At 40.2% G+C, this 24,250-nt stretch overlaps 1 protein-coding gene across 2 annotated transcripts in view; it reads left to right on the top strand.

Moving 5' to 3' along the window:
- Positions 1-24,250, top strand: part of SGCD (sarcoglycan delta) — a 3,695,933-nt gene that overhangs the window by 3,084,235 nt on the left and 587,448 nt on the right. The gene's annotated exons all lie outside the window — the stretch shown is intronic.

Genomic DNA, 24,250 nt, shown 5'->3' with positions numbered 1-24,250 from the left:
AAATGGATGCATTCTATCATGTGTAGTTTGCCATCACTCAAATACTCTAAGTAGCGTTGCACTGCAGTCAACACACATACATAGTAATGAATGTGAAAATATACAGCTGCTGCTTAGTTATTTCTGTGATAACAGTTGTAAGTTAAGGGTTATAGTGCAAGTGAGCCAGGGTTGTAATCCCTCAAAAGCCAAACTTTTCTTACTGATGTTCCACCTTATATAAAAATTAACAGTAGAAAAATACTTAAACAAAAAGTAACTATCTATAGCAGGTGTAGTGAGCATACACAGGATATCAAAGATATATTGAATGTGTAACTGTGGGTATCAGTAGAATTATGGTTCAACAATTAAACGTTTATTTTCTGAACTTTCGTGTCACACACATACATGGTTAAACACAACTTTTTAATATATATATATATATATATATATATATATATATATATATATATATAAACTAATGACATTTGTGTTTCTATATAATTAATGAGTTTGTCTTACAATCACTTCTGTGGCAAGGATGAAAAATGTGAAAGAATATGTATGTTTGTCTATTTTGCATAGGTTAGAATCCTGCATTGTACAAAATTAATTTTAACAATTTGTAAAGCCATACAAAAAATATGCCAGGTCATAAAATGTATGCCCCCTACACTTCTGCAAAGTTAAAGCAACTAACAGTTACAGCAGCAACCCACCATAAATTAATGCTAACTGTCACAATAACCTTCATATTTCAAAAATTGCTTTCCTCTGTTTGGCACTGTTGCTCTCCGCTTAACATCACGCAAACTCGATTGGCATGGTCATTCAGGTTTGTGCATTAGCATTAAACATGGTAACACGAATTGGCAGAAAAACATTCTTAACTGTTGATGTTGACCTGATCAGACATGTCTGGAGCTAGAAGGGAAGGTCCTTATAAAGTGCCATAGCCGAAGGCTGATGCAGGGGGACAGTACCAGGTCTCAGTACAAATCTGAGGCTTGGAGTAGACTAGCCAAGTCTGTGTACAGTGTGACTAGCATTCCACATACTAGGGAGCAATGCAGGTACTACTATAATGACCTCAAAAGCCGCAAGCAGGATACATGAGTTTAGAACTGCTGACATCCCAAAGTTGTGTAAGTATACAGATACAGATAATTTAAATTATATAGAAAGGTGGATATAGGCAAGACCCGTATATATAATACTTTTCGTTTTTCTTTCCTTTATATTCTATAGCCACCCAGGAGATTGCAGTGAACAGGAAAGCCCATTCTGATCATTTAGAAATACTTAGGAAAGCAAGGGGTATGCATGCAGCAGAACATAAGTATTATTTTAGCAAATATTATTCATCTTATTTTACTGCCTGCACTTTAACAAAGTAGTTTTTGTGTTTAAATTACCTGTTTAACTGTTGCAGGCTACACACTCAAGTGTGATAGCCATTTCTGTGCATTTAAAGTGTTTTTTTATTGTATCTGCTTGATTTTCTGAAAAAAACAAAAAAAAATACTTGTTTCCCACCTTTCTAAGCTAGTATAGTCTAGTTTATAGATTAGTGCTGAATTCAGGGCTGTGTGTTACAAGTTTCGGTGTTTGCCCATACCTTACTTGGATAGAAGGAAGTTTCTCTGTTAACCTGTGAGAGCGGAGCTTTGAGAAGTCTATCTGTCCCTGGAGGAGTGGGTTCAGCCCAGAAAGTAGTAGTGTATTGGCCAGTTTGGGCTAATTTCAATCTCTTTCATTTCCCTGCTATAAAACATGCATTTGTAAGGTTTTTGTGCTTGTATACAGCTCAGCAAGCTCCTGCCTAGTGCCATGCAAAGTTCTACAGCAGCAGAGAGACAAAAGAGAGACTTTGGAGGGATTAAGTATATTTTGTCTGCATTTTCTTGCTGCCTTTAGCTAATTCTGCCTAAAAAGTTAGAATTTCTAGAGTTTCTGTGATTTAAAAAGCTTGTTTCAGCTATATATTCTACTTATTTTACTGCCTGCACTTTAACAAAGTTGTTTTTGTGTTTAAATTACCTGTTTTACTGTTGTAGGCTGCACACTCAGGTGTGATAGCCATTTCTGTGCATTTAAAGCATTTTTTTGATTGTATCTGCTTTATTTTCTGAAGAAAACAAAAAAAATATAGCTGTTTTCTTGCCTTTCTAAGTTAGTATAGTCCAGTTTTCAGGTTAGTGCTGAATTCAGGGCTGTGTTACAAGTTTCTGTGTTTGCCCATACCTTACTTGGATAGAAAGAAGTTTCTCTGTTCACCTGTGAGAGAGGGGCACTTTGAGCAGCCTATCGGTCCCTGAAGGAGTGATTTCAGCCCAGAAATGAATAGTTTATTGGCCATTTGGGCTCATTTCTATTTCTTTAATTTCCCTGCTATAAAACCTGCATTAGCGTGGTTTTGCACACCGGGCAGCGCTGGTTAGCTAGGGTATAACTATTCCTGGCTCCACAAAGTCTACTCTTCAATTTTTCCCTTGGAACTAGACAAACTTTCAACTTAAGCACTCAAACCATTTACTTCTCACCCCAGCACTTGCTCAAAACTCATAGAAGAACTAATAAACTTTAGCACTAGACCCCCCCCTATACTGTAGAGAAGGACAAGGCTCTCTATTCGATCTTACCAGCCAATCAGTAGAACAGCTCACTGTACGTATCCAGGCATGTCTAAATGGCAGTTTCAGGTGTACTTGCTGGTCCAACTGGTGAATCTGGGCAATTTGAGGCAATGTTACAACTGCCTCATGTACACAGACAACCCCCTCCTCCTACCACCAAACACTAATACATGTAAGAGATGCAATTATACAGCCAAACTGGAGGCTAAACTCTCTCAACCAAAGACTGGACCAGACAGTCAAGAGGAGAAGGAAATTACTTGTATCACACCACCAGTCTCACATAGACCTATGAAACCAGCACCGGCAAAAAATACACATAAATACACAAAAACGTACTCGGAGGCTCTAAATAAAAATCTCCAGAAGCAACAGAGACCTCCAAAGCAGACATCCAAGCAACCTCCACCCTCCCAACACAAACCACCATGAAACACATACTTCACAAAACCAGTGTGCTATGCAATCACAGCCCTTAAGGCAAAATAACATACCCAACACACTAGTAATAGGTGACTCTATAGTTAGGCACATTGACATCCCACTCACTAGGCTGAACAAGGAGAAGGTTACTGTTAGCTGCCTGTCGGGTGCCAGGATCTGACACATAACACAAGCACTCAGGTCACTCCAGAACAAGTACAAATATGACTCTGTCATTGTTCATGTTGGTGTGAATGACCTGAGCCGTACCTCCCTTGACCACAAGAAGAGAGACATGGAAGAGCTCTCTGATCACATAGCCCAGGCCGGTATGACCCTCACCCTGAGTAGCATCCTGCCCTCACCAAGAATGAAACCACGGTATAAAGAAAAAATTATCAATTTCAACAACTGGCTAAGCTTCTGGTGTCATTCAAAGGGGATCCAGTGTCTGTCAGCCTGGGTTGACATGCTCAAGAAGTCACTCTGCTTCACTAGAGACGGCTTGCACCTGTCACCCTTAGGCTTTCAAATACTGGCCAAGGCTCTTGCCACCCCCATAGTGCCTTTTTTAGGCAAGGCTCAAAGACAAACCCACAGCTGTAAATAGCACAAGCAACAAAAAACTGAGGGTAATGCTATTCAGTGCCAGAAGTCTAAACCTCAAAATTCACGCACTTGAGGCACTCCTCAGTATGGAGAAAATCGATATATGTGCAGTAACAGAAACCTGGTTTAAGGCTTCAGAGAGCACCCCAGCACTACCAGGCTACAACTCATACCATACATTTTGTCCACAAATCCCAGACCAAAATACAAAAGGTGGGGGCGTATCCATATTCGTCAAGGATACCCACACCTCCATGTTAGTGGCACAGCACAATGCTTCAGAGATCATCCACGTGCAACTAACAATGGGCAGAACTGCTATTCAAATTGTAGCTTGCTACAGATCACCCACCATGTCCCAGGACCCCCATTCCACATTTCTGGAAACACTGGGAAACATAAAGGTCCTACCAAACACCCTGATATTGGGTGATTTCAATTAACCAAACATTAACTGAAAGAACTACTCAAGTACTAACTCCCTTGCCCAACATTTCCTAGAATTTATAAACTCAAACACCCTGGATCAGCTGGTCAACACCCCCACCAGAAGTGACAACATATTGGACCTGGTCATCATCAACATGGGCAACCGGTATTCCACAATGGAGGTAAACCCCTTGCTGGTTAGATCTGACCATAAACTAATCACTCAGGATATTCACCCCCACCCCCTGGTCAAAGAAACCACTGTGAAAAGTTTTTAAAAGCAAACTTCATGTTACTTAAGACCGAGGTGGAAAGTTTCAAATCCCCCATGTCAAAGATAATGCTGCCAAAGCTGCAAAATCCTTTACTAATGCACTCTATGGACACCTGCAATAATGCATGGATTGTGCTATCCCAAGCAAAACTAAGACTCACTCCTCCAAGAAAAGCAAACCAGTCTGCTGGAACCCTGCCATAAACAAGCTATACAATTGAAGGAGGAAACTAGTACAGAAAAGAGTAAAATCCCAATGGAGGAAGACATACCTCATAAGTATCAGCAAGAAACTACGATCCCTAATAAAATCATCCAAGGCTAGCTTCAAAAGAAAAATTTCCAAGGACTCCAAAGATAACCACAAGGCATTCTTTAGCTGTGTCATGAATCTAAGTGGCAATTCCCAAATCTGCTTGGAGTTAATGCAGAATGGTACAAAATACACTGAACCGACCGATATTGCCAACATCCTGGCAGACAGGTTCAGTGCAAACTTCACCCCCTCTCAAACCCAAAAGGGCCCATAACCATAACAGAAGAATGTAGTGCCCCTGAAATCACAGACACTCAGGTTAAAACAGCCCTTTTCAAAGCCAAAAACACAGCATCAATGGGACCGGATGGGGTCCCAGGCTGCATCCTACATGAGCTCAAAGATGAACTAACCCCTCACCTAAATACACTGTTCAAACTCAGCCTCTTCACAGGCTACGTGCCCATAGAGTGGCACACAGAACAGTTATTCCACTCAACAAAGGTGGAGCCACAACAGACCCTGGGAACTATTGCCCTATAAACCTGACTAGCTTGGTCTGCAAGGCTATGGAGCACATCATCATGGATCTTATTAACAGAGACATTGTTAACTTCTAAACACTGGACCCTACCCAATTCAGATTTGTTAAGGGCAGATAAGGCCTCCTAAACCTGGTGGACTTCTTTGAGACAGTTACCAAGGTTATAGATGAGGGAAAGGTGGTCCACACAGCCTACCTAGACCTCGCAAAGGCCTTCGACACCATTCCCTATTCTGGTATTATAGACAAGCTCACCAGCCTGAACATACACCCCTATGTCATGAGATGGGTTGCCAACTGGCTCACTGACAGAACCCACATGGTAAGAGTTGCAGAAGCTAGGTCTGACTCTAAACCGGTTACAAGTGGCATTCCCCGGGGCTCAGTCCTAGGACCCCTTCTGTTCGGCATATACTTCTCAGAGCTGCAGGCAAGCACAGGAGGACTTTGGCTGACCAAGTTCTCAGATGACTGCAAACTAGGGGCTATAATTGACTCTCCAGATGACACAGACAGATACCTGGTGTCAAAACAATGGCCTTAAGCTAAATGCCAAAAAGTGCATAGTCATCCCCTTTGGAAAAAAACAAAGTACCCACAAATTACCACATATGTGGTAGCCCCCTAAATACGAAAGATGAAATAATTGATCTGGGTGCCCAAGTAGATAGTAATCTCTCCTTTGATAATCACATTGCCAAAGTGGTTAGAAAATCCTTCTATGTGGCCCACCTAATCACAAAAGAGTTTGCATCCAGATTAAAAGAGGTCATTGTGCCCCTCTATGCATCACTCATCAGACCAATCATAGAGTACAATGCCCCATTTGGGATGTACCTTACATGACAGCTGCAACAGCTGGAAAGACCACAGAAGTACCTCACCAAGAGGATCACTGGCCTCAAACAGATGCCCTATGCAGCTGGACTGAAGAAACTCCAGCTGTATTCGGTTGCATACCGCCTATTCAGAGGTGATCTCTGCCTGCATACAAGGCCATATCCAAGCCAGAAATGATGGACATGCTCCACCTAAAGAAAACTATATCCCTTCAAGCCACACGCTCTAGGGATCTAAACCTCACCACAACAATAAATAAGATGTGCTGGAGGGACAAATTCCTGTCCCAGAGACTTTCCATGCTCTGGAACAAGATTCCAATCTACATTAGGCAGAGCTCCTCACTAACACTCTTCAAGAGAAACCTTGATGACTGGATGGGAAACAGGAAGTTTACCCCGGGATCACTTCAGTGGATCTGCTGGACAGAGGCACAGGGAACTAATCTAAGGGTGCAGCGAAAGCCAACACATTCCAACTAAGCTTATAAATGCCTTTGGGCAGATAGCCTAGTACCTACCTATCTACAGTTGTAGCAAGTTAAGCATATATATCTTAACTGAAAAACCAAGCATGCATGCTTCAGTCTGTAGCTCAAGTCACATGTAGGAATCAATTGTAATACTGCATTCAGATGTGGGTTCAAATCCCACAGATAACAAATATATTGTAAAATATCTATTTATTTATTTATTTATTTGCAGTTTGTTTGCCAGGATGGTCCATTGGGCCAAGAAGAACCCGTTTTCAATGGAGTCCTGGGGAGAAAAGCTCCACAATAACAAAAGTTTTAAACACAATTTTATGAATAAATAATTTATAAATATTACATAATTTCAACACTTTTTTATAACTTATTTATATAAATTTATTTATATAAAATATAAATAAAATACAATTTTTTTTTATAAATAAATAATTTATAAATATTACATAATTTCAACAAAAATTGGCATATATGCCATGTTTAATTAATCTGTATTATTTGAGCAAGCATATTTATTTATTTTATTTATTTTATTTTACATTTGTTGACCGGGCTAGTATAACTGGAATAAAATCCATTTTCAGTAGAGGCCTGGGGAGAAAAGCTCCAGCACAGAAAACTTTATACAGTAAAAAATAATAAGTTCAAAGCAAAATAACAGTAGTAAAATAGCTCTAAACAGTTACAGCCATTCACATACACAATATATGACTGTAATAAATTGTTTCAAATTAAAAGAATTATAATAATAATGAAAAAGGGTCAAGCAGAATACAGTCATACTGATTAGGTTCAGTTGACATTACAAGGATACCTAGGTTGTCCTGAGGTGATATGCAATGCAATAGAAATAGAAACAAATTAGTAGTTTTCGATTGGTAGCAGGATAACAGAAAGTATATACTGTTGATAAATTATAGAAATGTATCATATGGTATAGTGAGATAAAGGTATCTAAGAGGCAGCAAGAGTATGTAAATTGGTGGAATATACTCTTGCTAGGAGCAGAGAAGATATTTAGTCAGGGTTAGTACAAGGACAATGCCAGTGATAACTGAGAAATTGTTTTATTCTTAGTTTAAAGAGTCTTGTGGAGGTCAGAGATAGGAGTTCAGAGGGAAGTTTGTTCCAGTCTTTGCCTATGGAGTTAGAGAACAGAGAATCTCCAGCTGAGTTGTTGGATTTGTTGATAGTAATAAGTGGCTTATTGGAGGAGCGTAGGTTCTTGAGATTGTTATAGGGGGTGATGAGGGTAGTCAATATAGGTGTATAGGTGGGGTAGTACAAGCTCTTATGGATAATAATGAGTTGTTGAGATAGTATCTGGTTTTGAAACTCAAGCCATCCTAGTTGTTTTAGGTTGTTGCAGTGATGTGTACGAAAAGGAGAACCTGTGGCAAATCTAGCAATGGAGTGATAGGCAGTAGCAAGTTTGTTTAGGTTATGTTTTGAGAGATTGGCGTATATGGGTGAAGCATAGAGTAAGGTAGTGATTAAATGAGTTCTAGCTATAGCGATTTTGGTTGTGGGAGTGAGGAAGGGTTTGATTCTGTAAAGGGATCCCAGTTTATTATTTACTGTTTTTATAGTGATGTTAGTATGAGTGTCAAAGTTTAGATTATTATCTATAGTACCATATGTACCATATATGCATAGTGAGCAATCATCAGTTATAGCTTGCAGTTGTTAAAAAACATACTTGATGTCAAAGCAGAAATAAATTATTTGTATTGTGCTAATTTATTGTATGTCACATAAGATGGTACTAATTATCTTTTTTGTCTGTTACCCCAACACTTATCTCTGTCTCTATTTTTTTTTTATTTTTATATGTGTGGTCACAAAGTTTTGATGTCTTCAATTTTTAACAAGTCAAAAAATGATTTACAGCTCAAGGAGGTAGGCCAACCAGTGTGGCTCAGACTGCCTTCACTCCAGTGGCTGCTACACTGACACCGATCACACCTGAGACCCAAATTGGAAGTACTACCTCTGCAGCCCCTGCACTTCCTGTGCCCTCCACATCAGGTAGCATTACCCTAGCAACTGGTGCAGTATTACCCTCCATTGGCTGAGATGTGGGTTTTGTTACTAGCCAGGAAATGCCAGGCATGGTGCATTAGGTCATGGAAAGCACCATTAGTGCACGCCTCAGTTGAATGGAGAAAATGCTTACCAGAATGCTGAGGAAAAGAAAATGCCCAGCACTCCAACAACAAGCTGAGGAGGGGAACAGTGTTGACAGTTCTAAGGGTGAGGACTAGATTCTGACTGTCTCCATGTTTGACAGGCATTGGCATCTGATGTTCTTTCCCTGTCCCCAATCATGTTGCCCCCAAACCTGTTGTGTCCCTGACATCCTTGTCTCTTGACTTATTTGTCCTGTTTGCATCTGTTTCCTCACCTACCCTACATGCCTGACCTTGACATACCTACATCCTTTACCCAACATTCCTCTCTTACTGAAACAAAAAATGGGCACCTGTCCCACAAATAAAATGTTATCCCATACATAGCTCTCCATTTTGCACATATGTCTTCTCAACACAATTGATTCGGTCCATTTGGCTATACAACATTAGTTCATTGTTGTCACACATCTTTGTTGTGGTGACAGTCCAAATTCATCCAATATTCTATCCATGCTCATTTTACACTGCTGAAAAAGTGGATAGCTATGATTCTTTCCTAATATCCCACTGAAATTCCTATATTGCTTCCCCTTTGTTCTTCCCTCTGCTTAACCCCCCCCCCCATTTCACCACTTTCCTCTCTACCCCATTTTCACACCTTCAATCTGGTCAAAAAATAGACTCACATATCACACAGATGACAGAAATAGCCACTAATGGAGCCCTTCACTTTTTGTCTTCTGTGTTTGCCCAGAATTTGGCATCATGCACCATTGTGGAGTGAAGGTGAATGGCTATTCACGTTCTATAGCAAAGTGCGGTTACATCTGCGCAATGCTGCTTAACCTCGCTGCATGATGGAAACACAAAGTTAAAGCAGAATAAAGATGCTCATATTAAAAATGTCATATAATGATTTATTTAGACTGATGAATGTATAAATATGTAAACACATATGAGCACTGTTGGCATAAATCAATTCATTACTGTTTGTTTTTATATTGTACTTCACAGTAGTCATTCCCTTGTACATTGCTAAGAATATCACATTTAATTATTTAATGGCATCCTGAACACATATGTAAAAATTAAATTGAGCTAGATTTGAACCCTGTATCATCTGTGTTCAAAATAATAGCTGACTAATGTTACACCTGCTGCTCCAGAGTCAACTAGGCAGCAGGTGTTTTTCTTCCATTCAGTACTATCCAAGATGGTGATTACCACACCTCTCTGCTTAACGTGTTTGAGCAAAGGAAAGCAAACCAATATAAATCCTATAATTTTATGAATGAATCAGAGGCCCTTGTTTGCTCATCAATTAACTGCATGGAAACAGGGAAAGCAGTCTAAATTCTTTTGTAATGTTAAACAGTTTATGATGCAACATTTTCCATATGAACTAATTATGCACACCAGAGTATCTGTTAACTGTGGATACCATGTCCAGTATGTATAAGTACTTCTCAAGTTCAAATAAGAGTCCTGAAATGTGTATCTTGCATGTGCAGACTCTTTGCCATCAATTGCGCAATCCAGCTGTTCTGTGGTGCCCTATGTAATGTGCTTATTAGCATGTATTAGTTATATTTACTACCTCATTAAAATCCATGCAAACATAACCTAAGGGAAGGCACTTTTTAATGACTGAACACATATTTACACTGAGTCATGTGTTACCCACACCATACACTTGAAACTTGGTATGTCTGTAATATTTCACAAATGTCAACTACTCTACAAAAATAAATAGAAAAACTGCATTGTTACATGCCATGTACCCCTTTATAATGACAACAGGCATTCAGATTGTCTTATACTTATATTAATGTGTACAGCATTTCTTCACAAACATGAACACATGTATATAACCCAGTTGTATCCATGCTGATCACAAAAAATGTGTATGTCTGTATGTGATGATAACTGTGTAATTTACACAACATACTGGAAACAGCTGCATATGTCCCAGTTTTGCTACATGCATGACCGACAGCTTTTTGCATCTAAGTTGGCAAGCTGTCTCTTAAAGTATACCTGCACATTGGAAACACAAGAAATAGTACATCTATACTTTACACGCACACTCTTATAACAGGATATGTTACCCACACCATATAATGATGATGTAATGATCTGTAAAGACCACTATGATGCGACAAAAACATAATACTTCAGGTGTGTTGCAATCATTAAATAACTGTGTTATGCAGATGGAAACCAAATACTTACATGTGTGTGTGTTAAACTACCACAACAGCCAGATTATGTGTCTTTCTCTCTATGCAGGTGTAGGTGTGTGTGCATAGTCAAAGGGAAATCATTCTGTATCCTACTATCAGCCATCCAGTTCCATGGAGTACAAATATTTTGATACCCACACGGCTACCCATCCATTTCAGACAGGCCCCCCAACATTGTCTCTTAAACCTACTTTACTCATGTTGTCCACTATAAATTGTCCAGCAGCCTCGTAAAAGCCAGATATGTGTTGTGACCCTTGCATTAAGCACGGAGTTCTCTAGCTGTTGTACCTAGTTAGGAAGGATTTCTAATCTCACTGCAGTCAACTGGTGTGTGTGTCTAGCCAGAGAAACATAAGTGTGTATCTTATGATCAGAAATCCAGTCCCATGGAGTACAAACATTTTGACACTCAGACATGGCTAGCCATCCATTTGAGACAGGCCTTCCAACATAATCTCTCAAACATGCCTTGATGATGTCATCCACTATAAATTGTCCAACAGCCATGTAGAAGTCAGATTTGTGCAGTGATGCTTCTGTTAAGTATTGCGTTCTCTAGCTGGTGTACCTAGTTACCAAAGAGCACTAATCTCACTATTGTCAAATAATGTGTGGGTGTAGTCAGATGAATATGAGTATGTATCCTATTTTCAGCTATCCATTTCCATGGAGGAAAAATACATTGATAGTCGTGCATGACAACATTTTCTCACATACATGCTCTGCTGATGTCATCAGCTATAAAGTGTTGTCAGACACTACAAAACAGACTTGTGTTGTGGTGCTTGCATTAAGTACTTTCCTTTGGAATTAGGTAGGGGCTCTGTTCTCTTGTTCACTTGGTTTACATTCAAGAGACGATATTAGACCAGGATGTGAGACATTTCTACAACCATCTTCTTTTCACCAGACACTACTGATGTCATCAGCTATAAAGTGTTGGACACTACAAAAGCCAGACTTGTGTTGTGGTGCTTGTGTTACGTACTGTGCTTTGTAAATAGTTAGGAACAGGTTATATTCCCACTGTGGTCATTTGCTCTGTGTGTCTGTGTTCACTTGGTTGACATTCAAGACACCATTTTAGATCAGGATGTCAGATACTGCTGCTACCACTTTCTTCTCATTGGATACTGCTTATGTCATCAGCTATAAAGTCTTGTCATACACTATAAAAGCCAGACTTGGGCTATGGCACTTACGTTAAGTGTTGTGCTTTGGAAATAGGTAGGGGTTCTATTCTTACTGTGGTCATCTGGTTTGCAACAGTCAATGTAGTGACAATTTTAGAATGACATGTGAGTCCACAGCTATGTCAGACCCTCCTCCAACCATATTTTTACAGACACTGATGATGTCATCTTGTATAACATGCACTCTGACAGTATTTGAGACAAAGCTACGCTGTGCCAGTAACATTAACTATTGTGTTTTCAAGCTACTTTTTCTACATATATAGGGGTTCTAATCTCACAGTAGGCAACTTGAGTGTGTATACATCCAAATATTACTTCTGAGACAATTTTACACAGACATGTTACTCCACATCCATGTTAGACACGCCTCCCAACATGTTTATCTCAGCATACAATGATGCTAGCATACTCACAAAGTCCATTGTCACAGTGTTAAAGTCAGACATATGTGATTGTGCTACTGTTACACTGCATGTAATTCATCATCTATACCTACACACGTGTAATGCTCTAATTAGGCCCAGTTGTGTGTGTGTGTGTGTGTGAGGGGGGGGGGTTGGTGGTACATTATGGTCATTGTGCAATCTTTGGAATTGTTCTTCATTTCACTACCACTTAGGAGAACCTTTCATATAGCCCCATGCATCCACCATTGTCCTTTTTCCTCTAGACACATGTCATCCTTCTTGCAGAGGAGTGGAGGATGTTCTCATGTCAAATATGCATACACATATCATGAAGCAGAGTCCTTCCATGAGCATCTCTGCAAGACATCTCCAGACCACTACATGTGTGATTGTAATTCTGTCATGGTATGGTGCACATGTCCCATCTTGGCAGTGGCAGTGGCAGTGGCAATATATAATGCAGTCCAGCAAAATACACACAGGCACCCAATAGTCTTACTATCTTCCATAGTAGAGATCTAGGGAGTTAGTTTTAAATGGTATAGTAATGGCTAATGGATAGCACAGTGATGCATCGGTAGTGTTGTCACCTCACAGCAAGAGGTTCTCCAGTTTGATTCTCGGCTGGGGTACCTTCTGTGTGGAGTCTGCATGTCATCCCTGTGGTCATGCGGGTTTCCTCTGGGTGCTCCGGTTTCCTCCCAAGTTACAAAGACGTGTCTGGAGCCTTTCTCCCAGGCTTCCACTGAAAATTGGCTTTGTTCCAAGTCGGACTTTCCCGATTAACAAATGTTAAATAAATAAATAAAAAAGAAATAAATCATTATGTGATGTTGGCTGTTAGCCTAATAATGTCCTATGAACGTATCAGCAGTTGACATTTCAATGTTCCTGTCATTGATGTGCTGTATTGAGGTATGGATGTACAGCAGGGCTACAAGAGGGTATTACAATCTGTGATGTGAGCTAATGTGTTGATGGCCACTGCTGATATCCCATCACATGATCCTTCTCTAACAACTGTAATGATATGCCTCCCAAGAGCTGTTGACATGGTATGATACAGTGTTATGTTTATTGTTGGCTTATTAGGACATATCTTGTTGTAGTGGAGCAGGTCAACACTCTACACAGTTCACATTCTACCATCACAACGACACTTGCAGTATAGCACAGGTGTGCATACATACCCATCATTAAATGCTCTGTGACACATCAATATAAATTTGCATTGATTACATGGGCACATGTCTCATTTCATCCACATGTTGTTATGCAGTTATATATACACAATAGTTTTTCACATGTTTTGATTCAATTGCAACCTTGCGTAAGTCATTATCTGTGCAGTTGTGTTATTATTCCCAGGTGGTTAGATGCACCATCATGTAAGCGTTAGCATTTGTGTCAGGAAATGTTCTACATGAGCCACAAGCAACTAGTTTGTAATGTGTCCTTATATGGCATCAGGGCGCTCAAACACAGCTTTTCCATGACACACAGATAGGCATATGTTGTGCAATTGATGTAATTATGTGACAATTATATTACTGTATGAATAGTACCAGTGTGTGGAATGTGATGAATAACCAAGTTTTGTATTTGGAGATCTTTGCACAAATCATATATTCCAATAAATGTAAAATATTAAGGGGGAATACACAATTAAGCACAAAGCTGTTAGTAGATGCTACCAGATATACTCAACCAGAGAAAATATACAATCTGCTAGCTTGACAGTTTGGCTCACATGTCACCTCCCTTTTGCCACTAGCCATCAGCTAAAGTATACATACAAACATTACTCAGTTTTTACTCTCAGGAGGGCAGCTCATCTGTGTACTCTCTATGGCTAATAATGCAGAATAAATGAGCCCTGACAACATCTCAGGTTGCCTATAGCATGACTTAAAACCTGACATAGCAGACACAGTTGGATCCCTACATCAACACAACCTTCAGATAGCCTGTGTTTTCATAGAAGGGTGTACTGCAACATGCGTCCTACTGACTGGGAGGGAAACATCACCTGAAGAATGGAGTTATAGACCCATACTCCTGACTCTCCTCATCTGTGAGGTAGATCAATGAGTCATCATGAACCTTCTCAAAAAGAACACAAGTAATCTACCAACTGTGTATATCTATTTGATGGCTTCACAAAAGTCACCAGGGGCATGCATGATGAAATCACTATCATCCTGAGTAACTTGACCTGGTCAAGCCATTTGACACAAATCCACAGTCAGGTATTACATATAAAGTGTCTCAAGTGAGCATAAAACCCTATGTCACCAAGTGGGTATACAACTGGATTACATACGTGACATCATCATCATCTTCTTTCGGCTGTTCCCATTAGGGGTCGCCACAGCAGATCATCTGTTTCCATTTCTTCCTCTCCTCTGCATCATGCTCTTTCACACCAACCGCCTGCATGTCCTCTCTCACCACATTCATAAACGTTATCTTAGGCCTTCCTCTTTTCCTCTTACCTGGCAACTCCATCCTTAGCATCCTTTTCCCAATATACCCAGCATACCTCCTCAGCACATGTCCAAACCAAAGCAATCTCACCTCTCTTGCTCTGTCTCCAAACTGTCCAACCTGAGCTGATCCTCTAATATACTAATTCCTAATCCTGTTCATTCTAGTCACACCCAGTGCAAATCTTAACATCTTTAACTCTGTCACATCCAGCTCTGACTACTGCCTTTTCGTCAATGCCACCGTCTCCAACCTATATAACATAGCTGGTCTCACTACCCTCTTGTAGACCTTCCCTTTCACTCTTACTGGTACCTGTCTGTCACAAATCACTCCTGACACTCTTCTCCAACCATTCCACCCTGCCTATACTCTCTTCTTCACCTCTCTTCCACACTCACCATTACAATGAACTGTTGATCCCAAGTACTTAAACTCATCCACCTTTACCAACTCTACTCCCTGCATCCTCACCATTCCTCTACCCTCCCTCACATTTACACACATGTATTCTGTTTTAGCCCTGCTGACCTTCATTCCTCTCCTCGCTAAAGCATATCTCCACCTCTCCAGGGTCTCCTCAACCGGGTCCCTACTCTCACTACATATCACAATGTCATCTGCAAACATCATAGTCTACGGGGCCTCCTGTCGGATCTCATCTGTCAACCTGTCCATCACCACTGCAAATAAGAAAGGACTCAGAGCTGATCCTTGATGTAATCCTACCTTAAACGTATCTGTCACTCCCACCGCAGTCCTCACCAATGTCACACTACCCCCATACATATCCTCTACAACTCTTACATACTTCTTTGCCACTCCCGACTTCCTAATACAATACCACAACTCCTCTCTAGGCACCCTGTCATATGCTTTCGCTAAGTCCAGAAAGACACAATGCAACTCCTTCTGACCTTCTCTGTATTTCTCCAACAACACTCTCAGAGCAAATATTGCATCTGTAGTGCTCTTTCCTGGCATGAAACCATACTGCTGATCACTAATCATCACCTCCCTTCTTAACCTAGCTTCCACTACTCTTTCCCATAACTTCAAGCTGTGACTGATCAATTTTATCCCTCTGTAATTACTGCAGCTCTGCACATCACCCTTATTCTTAAAGATAGGTACCAAAACACTTTTTCTCCACTCCTCGGGCATCCTCTGACTTTCCAAAATTTCATTAAACAATCTGGTTAAAAATTCCACTGCCATTTCACCTAAGCACCTCCATGCTTCCACTGTTATGTCATCTGGGCCAACAGCCTTTCCATTCTTGATCCTCTTCATAGTGGTCCTTACTTCCTCCTTGCTAATCTGTTTCACTTCCTGATTCACTATCCCCACATCATCCAACCTTCTCTCTCTCTCATTCTCTTAATTCATCAACCCTTTAAAGTACTCTTTCCATCTACTCAACATACTCTCCTCACTTGTGAGTACGTTTCCCTCACTATCCTTTATCACCCTTACCTGCTGCACATCTTTCCCAGGTCTGTCCCTCTGTCTAGCCAATTGGTACAGTTCCTTTTCTCCCTCTTTAATGTCCAATCTCTCATACAACTCTCCATATGCCTTATCCTTAACCTTCGCCACCTCTGTCTTTGCCATGCATCTCATCTCCTTATACTCATGTCTACTTTCTTCATCTCTTTGACAATCCCACTTCTTCTTTGCCAGCCTCTTCCACTGTATACTCTCCTGTACTTCCTCATTCCACCACCAGATTTCCTTATCCTCCTTCCTCTGTCCAGATGTCACACCAAGCACCTTTCTAGCCATCGCCTTACTAGCTCTGCTGTAGTTACCCAGCTATTCGGTAATTCTTCACTGCCTCCCAGTGCCTGTCTTAAGTCTTCCCTGAACTCCACCTCACAATCACTCTTTTTTAACTTCCACCATTTAATCATTGGCACTGCTTTCACACTCCTCCTCCTCTTCTTTATCACCGTCATCCTACAGACCACCATTCTAAGCTGCTTAACTAAACTTTCCCCTGTCACCACTTTACAGTCTCCAGTCTCCTTCAGAATGGCCCTCTTACATAGGATATAATCCACCTGTGTGCATATTCCTCCACTCTTGTACGTCACCCTATGCTCCTCTGTCTTCTTAAAATACGTATTCACCACAGCCATGTCCATCCTTTTCGCAAAATCCACAATCATCTGACCTTCTGCATTCCTCCCCTTAACACCCTACCTTCCCATCACTTCCTCATCCCCTCTGTTCACTTCACCAACATGCCCATTGAGGTCCGCTCCAATCACTAGTCTCTCACCCCTGGGTACACTCACCATATGCACTAACAACATTCATCATTACACCATCAATTTCAAGCTTCATAAACATTACTCTATCAGACACTCTCTTCACCTCCAAAACATTCTTGGCATACTGTTCCTTTAGGATAACCCCTACCCCATTTATCCTGCCATCCACACCATGATAGAACAATTTGAATCCACCTCCTATACACCTAGCCTTACTTCCCTTCCATCTGGTCTCTTGCACACACAATATATCAACCTTCCTTCTTTCCATCATATCATCTAGCTCTCTCCCTATACCAGTCATACTGCCAACATTCAAAGTTCCTACCCTCATGACTACACTCCTAAACTTCCCCCTCTCTTCCTGCCTTTTGGCATGCCTTCCCCCTCTTCTTCTCCTTCGGCCAACAGTAGCTCAACTTCCACCAACACCCTGTTGGCTAACAGTACTGGTGGCAGTCGTTGTTAACCCGGGCCTCAACCGATCCGGTATGGAAATATGAAATGTTCTCCACATAAGTAATTTGGAAGGGGTTTTACGCTGGATGCCCTTCCTGATGCAACCCTCCCCAATTATCCGGGCTTGGGACCGGCACAAAGAAATGCACTGGCTTGTGCATCCCCAGTGGCTGGGTTCATATGTGACAGATAATGTCAAAGTGTGTGAAGTCACCTCTATCTAGAGTCCAATGACCAGGTCTGTACCTCAGGTTTCTGTACTAGGCCCTTTCCTGTTCAGTATTTAAGTATCAAATGTCAAGACTAACTTATGCATTCTTTGTCTACTCAGATTTGTGGATAACTGCAAATTTTGGACAATCATCGAATCCAAATGTATTATTGGTATACTACAGACAGCATTATACACACAAAGGATTGCTGCCTCAACCATGGAGACACAGTGGATGAACAAAAATCATGGGTGGATTATTTCCTTTATGAAAGCAAATACACAAGCTAATTAAAATATAGACATCACACCCCTGTGAGCACACCCCTATGAGCAGACCAAGTGGCCTGTGACTTGTTTACTCAGATAGATGTATGTGGAACAAATACCAGCATGTGCCCACAGTGGTGACTAATCCGTTGTATGCAGCATAACTCTTGAGTATGTGTGGGACATCCACATCAAAGGGCATTATAGTTTCATTGTTCTCAGCCCACATCACACCAATAATTGCATACAATGCAATCTTTTTCATGTACCTCCCAACATATTTTCACGGATAATTTACTCAACTGTACTCAACTGTATCACTTTTTCCACAGTGAGTTGCCAGTCATCTTATTAACCATACCTAAGTATACTTTTTGATGCATAACCATTAGGGGTTGAGTGTGCAGAACCCCCTTCAAGGAGTTATACAAGATGTATGTGTGATACTTGTACCTGTGATGCACACAGTAAATACATGGCTGATTGACAGCATTGATGGCGAGGGTTACATTCATGCAAGTATGGATTGTGGCATATATATGCCACGCAAACCTGTCAACTAGCCAGGATTGCTCTTAACTACAACCAAAGGTGTAGTAATGTGTCTCTTAACACCTCCAAAAGATGTCAGTTTTCGAGGAAAGCATGTTTGATTCTCCTCATGGATTACTGACAAATCATGACAGTTGTACAAGTGTGTTCTTGCAGAACCATCTATAACAACTTATAATCACATATGTGATGTCAGTGACACAGATTAAAGGTGGTATTATTCTGATATTGTCCATGATTGTGTATCTTCTGTCTACTGCTGTCCATGAGCCTGTTGCTATGTTTCTTGTTTGTTCGAGACCTATGCTGACATTGCATTTATATTCAGGGAACTCATTTTGCACAGCTTCACAGTATGCACCTGTTGTATATACTATCCTTGATAAATGTCCTCTCCAGTGATCATGTCAGGATGCTTTTATCAAGAAACATTTTCTCCATTGATACGTGACTTTTTGTGACAGTCACATGATATACAATAACTGTGCTGATATGACTACACTCACACAGAAGGAGTGAACAGCAGTATGTACTTATTATGTAGATACAGTATGAGATTACTGTTCATGCTATAACTATCTTGTCCTTGTGGTGTACATACATTGACATGCCCTCATTTGCTGTACATTACCACATTTCAACTGTGCTCTTCCCATGTGTTCATTCCTTCAATTCATGTATCTGTTCCTTTTCAAAACACACTCTTCCCTTGAATACTTAATTCTAATTCAGTCTATGTACCCTTGCTGATCACTAGCAAAACTTCTATTCAGTATGCATAAAGCAGGGTTGCACACTACTCTGCACTGACTACAATTTCATAAATGTGTTACAATTACATGCATTGCTTTATACTAAACCCCAGTAGTCATTGTGGCTTTCCACGCAATCCTGTAGACCTAGTTTGCCCACAGATAAACAGGTTAGCATGTTGCAGGTTTTGTGTTGCTTTACACATTTTCCTGGCCAGCAACACTATACACTTGTATTTGTGTAAGCATGGTGCATGGAATGCATATGCAATTAATGCTGCAGCTCATCTTCTACTACGTAAACTCCATTTAGGCTTTGCACTAAGCCTACACCGCGTTATTGAATCCCCAGGAATGTGTTCTACTGCTTAATTGCATGTGTAATTTACAGATCCCTTTTATCGGCTAAGGCATATTGTATGAAATATGTCTAATTTTTGTCAGGGCCCTATGAACTTATAGGTTTTATGTGAGGAGCAAGCTTCATGGTGACATGCACAGAACAAGAATCTTGAAATGTATTCACTGCAATATGCAAATTTTCTTTTATCCAGCCACAGATTCTGAAATATTCCATTTATTTATGTATTTTTTTTCTTTAATTTTAATGTAGCTTTTTATTTTCCCACAGATTTTAATGGCCTGTGTACATGTACAATTTCCTGTATAAAGCAATGCTATTATTCATGAGTGATGTTTGTGAAGAAATATTAGAGTAGGGATTCAGGTTTACTCTAGCTTATGATAACTGAAGTTATTTTGGAGGACATATTTCCAGACTGTTTTTTTTCCCTTAACCGACTGTTTTGAATAGGGTAATGAAAGGGCTTTGATTTTTGTTTTCTTTGAAGAGTGGAAGGGTTAGTTAAGAAAATCACTTCAGCCTTTATCCTGTTCACACACTTTTGTGCTGTATCTGTGCCTATCCCTTCTAGCATTTCAGAAAATTATCTACTCTCCTTAATTTGTGAAAAAGGTTAGTTAGTTCTTTATTAGAAGTTTCCTAAAAGTCACAAGGTGAATCCTCCTACTTTGTCCACCAATTATCTGTGAAGTTTTTCAGTCACGCATTCTCCTATGGAGGTCTGAAATACTAAGATTAACCAGCTGATGTGTAACACTTTTATTCTCTGGGTCTGATAAATCTTATATGTCTACTTACCAGACTGAAGTATTCACTCAATAGTCTTCTTTCATCTTCCTTCTCATATTCATAGTTGATTACTAGGGTAATGACACAAGAGCCTTCACAAGCCTAGCCAATAATACCCAGGATATGAGAATGTTATATATTAATTCCCCAGATATGGGATGGGGCAGTATTAGTACAGTGGGTTATTAGATGTTGGAGCCCTGAGTCAGTTTACAGACTGCCTCTGTCCATAAGGGACATGTTGCGTACCCCACATGTGAATTTACAGTTCCCCATCCATTTATCCAAACTCTTTTGAAGACAGTGAAGAACGAGTTTTGTTTTACGAAGATGGGAAGTTTATTCTATAGACAAGGTAGCCTTTGAGATATGAATTTGTGTCTCTATCAAGTTCTGTTAGAGTCACAAATAAGGTTCAGGTCCATGGAACGTGTAACCCTCTTCTAATTTTTCTTGTGAATATGTAACATTTTCATCAGGTTGGGATCAGAGAATGGCTTGTAAGTCAGGCATAAGTCACCTCTCAGTAAACTATATGAGATAGAGTAAAGTGATAGGGCCTTTAGTCAGTCTGCATAAGCCACGTGTCTTAAGCTTTGTATTTTTAGTGAGAAACATCTGGGACCACTCCAGATGGTGTAAGTGATTGGTTACAAGGGAGCATTGTACTTGCTTATGGGCTTGATGAGAGCTGAGTGCAATGGCACTATGACTTCATTTGGTCTTGATGCCATGCCTTTATTTATAAGTTAAACCACACAGAAGGATTTCATCATTACTGTAGCGACCTGGAGGTCAAAGTTCAGATTACTATCTATCTGCCTTCCTTGGTTCTTCACCACTGGATCTACTTTTAGGGGGTGCACAATATTATAATTTGTAGGGCTATCTGATTTACCAAAGAGTATGATCATGCATTTTTTAGCATTTAATCTCAGGCCATGATTTTAGTACTAGCCATTTGTCATTTTTAGGCTTGTTTGTATGTTGTCATCTCCATTTGGGGATTCAGTGATTGCTCCCAGCTTAAAGTTGTCGGTGAACTTGGTGAGCCAGAGGTCTCCAACAGTGGTCTTCACTTCAGCGAAGTATACACCAAACAGGAGGGTTCCCAACACTGAGTACTGTGGAACACTGCTAGTAACAGGTTTCTTATCGGAAGTAGATTCACGCATCCATGTGTCCTGTCAGTGAGCCAGTTTGCAATTCACTTGATGATGCAGGAGTTTATGCCTAACTCAATAACTTTATCTGAGACCCAAGTGGAGGATTGTGTCAAAAGCTTTGACCAGGTCTAGATAAGGGGTGTGTACTATTTTGCTCTCACAAATGGCCTTAGTGAATTTCTTGAAGAAGTCCACCAGAATAAGCAGGCAAGGCCTCCTTTTGGCAAAGCCAAATAGGGTTTGGTCCAGTGTTTGGAGATTTTTATATGTCATTTTTGATCAGGTCCATGATAATTATTTCTATGGCCTTGCAAATAAGACTGGTCAATCTTATGGGTCTGTTGTTCCCTGGGTCAGGTGATGGGTCCCCGTTGTGCAGAAGGATAAGTGTTTCAGTCCTATATTCCTCTGTGACAAAGTCCATCTGGAGGCTACAGTTAAAGAGGTATTTTAGTGGCCCTAATACATTCTGTTTTAAGCTATTTAAGAAGCATCTTGGAATGCTGTCAGTGCCCATGGAGGCTGTGTTTTTGGCTTTAGCAGGTACAGTAAGGAACTGTTCCCTCATAATGACCAGTAGGGGAATGCTTGCAAATATTTCTTTGGTAGGAGGTGATGGAGGGGAGAAGTTTGAACTGAACTTGTCAGTTAGCAGGTTTGCTATAGTTTCAGGCTAGGTATAAGTGCTGCTGTTCATGATTAACTCGGCATGTTATTGAGTGTTTCCTCTGAGGTTACAATCATAATTAAAAAAAGCCTTATGGTTACCATTCACCAGGGAGGCTATCTTTGCCATGTAATTTACTTTGGCAGGTTTTACCAGTTCTCTAATTTGTTTGTTTAGACTGATGAGTGCCTTTTTGCACTGTTTTGTCTGTTACTTCTTGACTTTGGAGAAGATGTTTTGTTTTTCCTTTGGTTGAATAGCCTACTTATGCTAGGGGTCCACCAGAGTGGGTTATTTTTGCCAGTAATTATAGGTTTGACTTGGACAAATACTGCCTTCTCTAAGTAGCTATGAATGTGGTTGTACAGTGCTTTTGTGTACAGCTCAAAGTAGGCCTCAGTGTTGTCTAGGTTTGGAGGGGCTTAGAAGTTTAATAAGCTGTCACTTAGTTTTTGGTAATTGGTTTGGTGACAAAGGGAGATACTGCCAGCACAGCTATCTGGAATTTTTTAAATAACTATATGTCATTTGTGAATATCCACACAATCTACATAAGATGCTTGTGTTACAAATGTATTAGAACTGTATGGCATGTGCATTTCAAACTGCTGATGCAGAAGAGTGCGTTGAAAAGGTTTTTGTAAAGTGTTTGAAATATATCCACAGTATACACTAGTAGAAAAGAACAGAAATGTACATGTACTATTGTAACTGTGTAGATGTATGTATTTTAACAGTGGAAAGTGGAATATAGGAGGTTAACCTCAGTCTAGTAAATTTTAGAAAAATAGCTGAAATTACATTACTTTATCGGCTAGGCCGGAGACAGAGTCTGTGCTGAGAGGCCTTCTGTATTATCTTGGAAGTGTTTTATTGTTTTATGACTTCCAGCATTTGACAAAGATCTGAGGAAAAGCCCTTGTCTATGTATTTTTGTATGTAGATGCTAAATATTGCTAGCTTCTAGCAGTGGGGGTTTCATCTGGGATAGAATCAGATGACGAGAAATGATGTAATTCTGCCAGCTATCCCAGGAGTAATATTTGAGATATTAACTTGAGAACTCTCTGAGAGAGACACTGCATTCTGTATTCTGTCTTTGACCTGACAGAAACAACTAGAAAAGATCCATTTACCACATCTGCCATGCTCTGTAAATTTCTAGGGAATAACAACCCTCTTAGATATAGTCAGGAATATAGCAAAGCTTAATTTAGATATTTTTCTTCATTTATTTGAAACTGTCCTACAATGTTGTTTTAAATATTTCCTGTGATTTTGAATTCTGATGTCACTGTAATATATATTTAGTATTGTTGTGTTCATCATTTGTTTATTATTAAATATATTTAAACATTTCATTGTGGCTGATCTGAATAGAGATAATTAAGTTCTGAGAGTACTTGCATATTTATTTGGTGACACTGTGGGCCACTCCTAATAGCCTTGCTCTTGGTCAAACAACCATTTGCTTTAATTGTAACATTATACAGTAAGATTGGACACCATCTGTTAAGGGCCTTAAAGTAGATTATAAGGAGCTGGGTGGTGGCAGTGATAACTTTCTTATGGTCAGGGCAAAGCGAGTAAACTTGTGCCAGCCTTTCGTGTGTGTGTGTGTGTGTGTGTGTGTGTGTGTGTGTGTGTGTGTGTGTGTGTGTGTGAGTGTGTCAGCTACATGGGCAAGGGCACAAAGCACTGGTTGGAAAGAGAAGGTAATGGAGGTCTTGGCTTGACCACTCGGCTGAGATCTCATCTCTATAGCTGTGCCAGTGTGGAGTCTTATTGGGATCTCG

Source organism: Protopterus annectens, chromosome 4.part0 (assembly GCF_019279795.1).
Source record: "Protopterus annectens isolate FY-2018-M chromosome 4.part0, PAN1.0, whole genome shotgun sequence".
Classification (NCBI taxonomy): domain Eukaryota; kingdom Metazoa; phylum Chordata; order Ceratodontiformes; family Protopteridae; genus Protopterus; species Protopterus annectens.
Note: the sequence above shows the minus strand (reverse complement) of the source record. Positions and strands in the feature narration are given on the sequence as shown.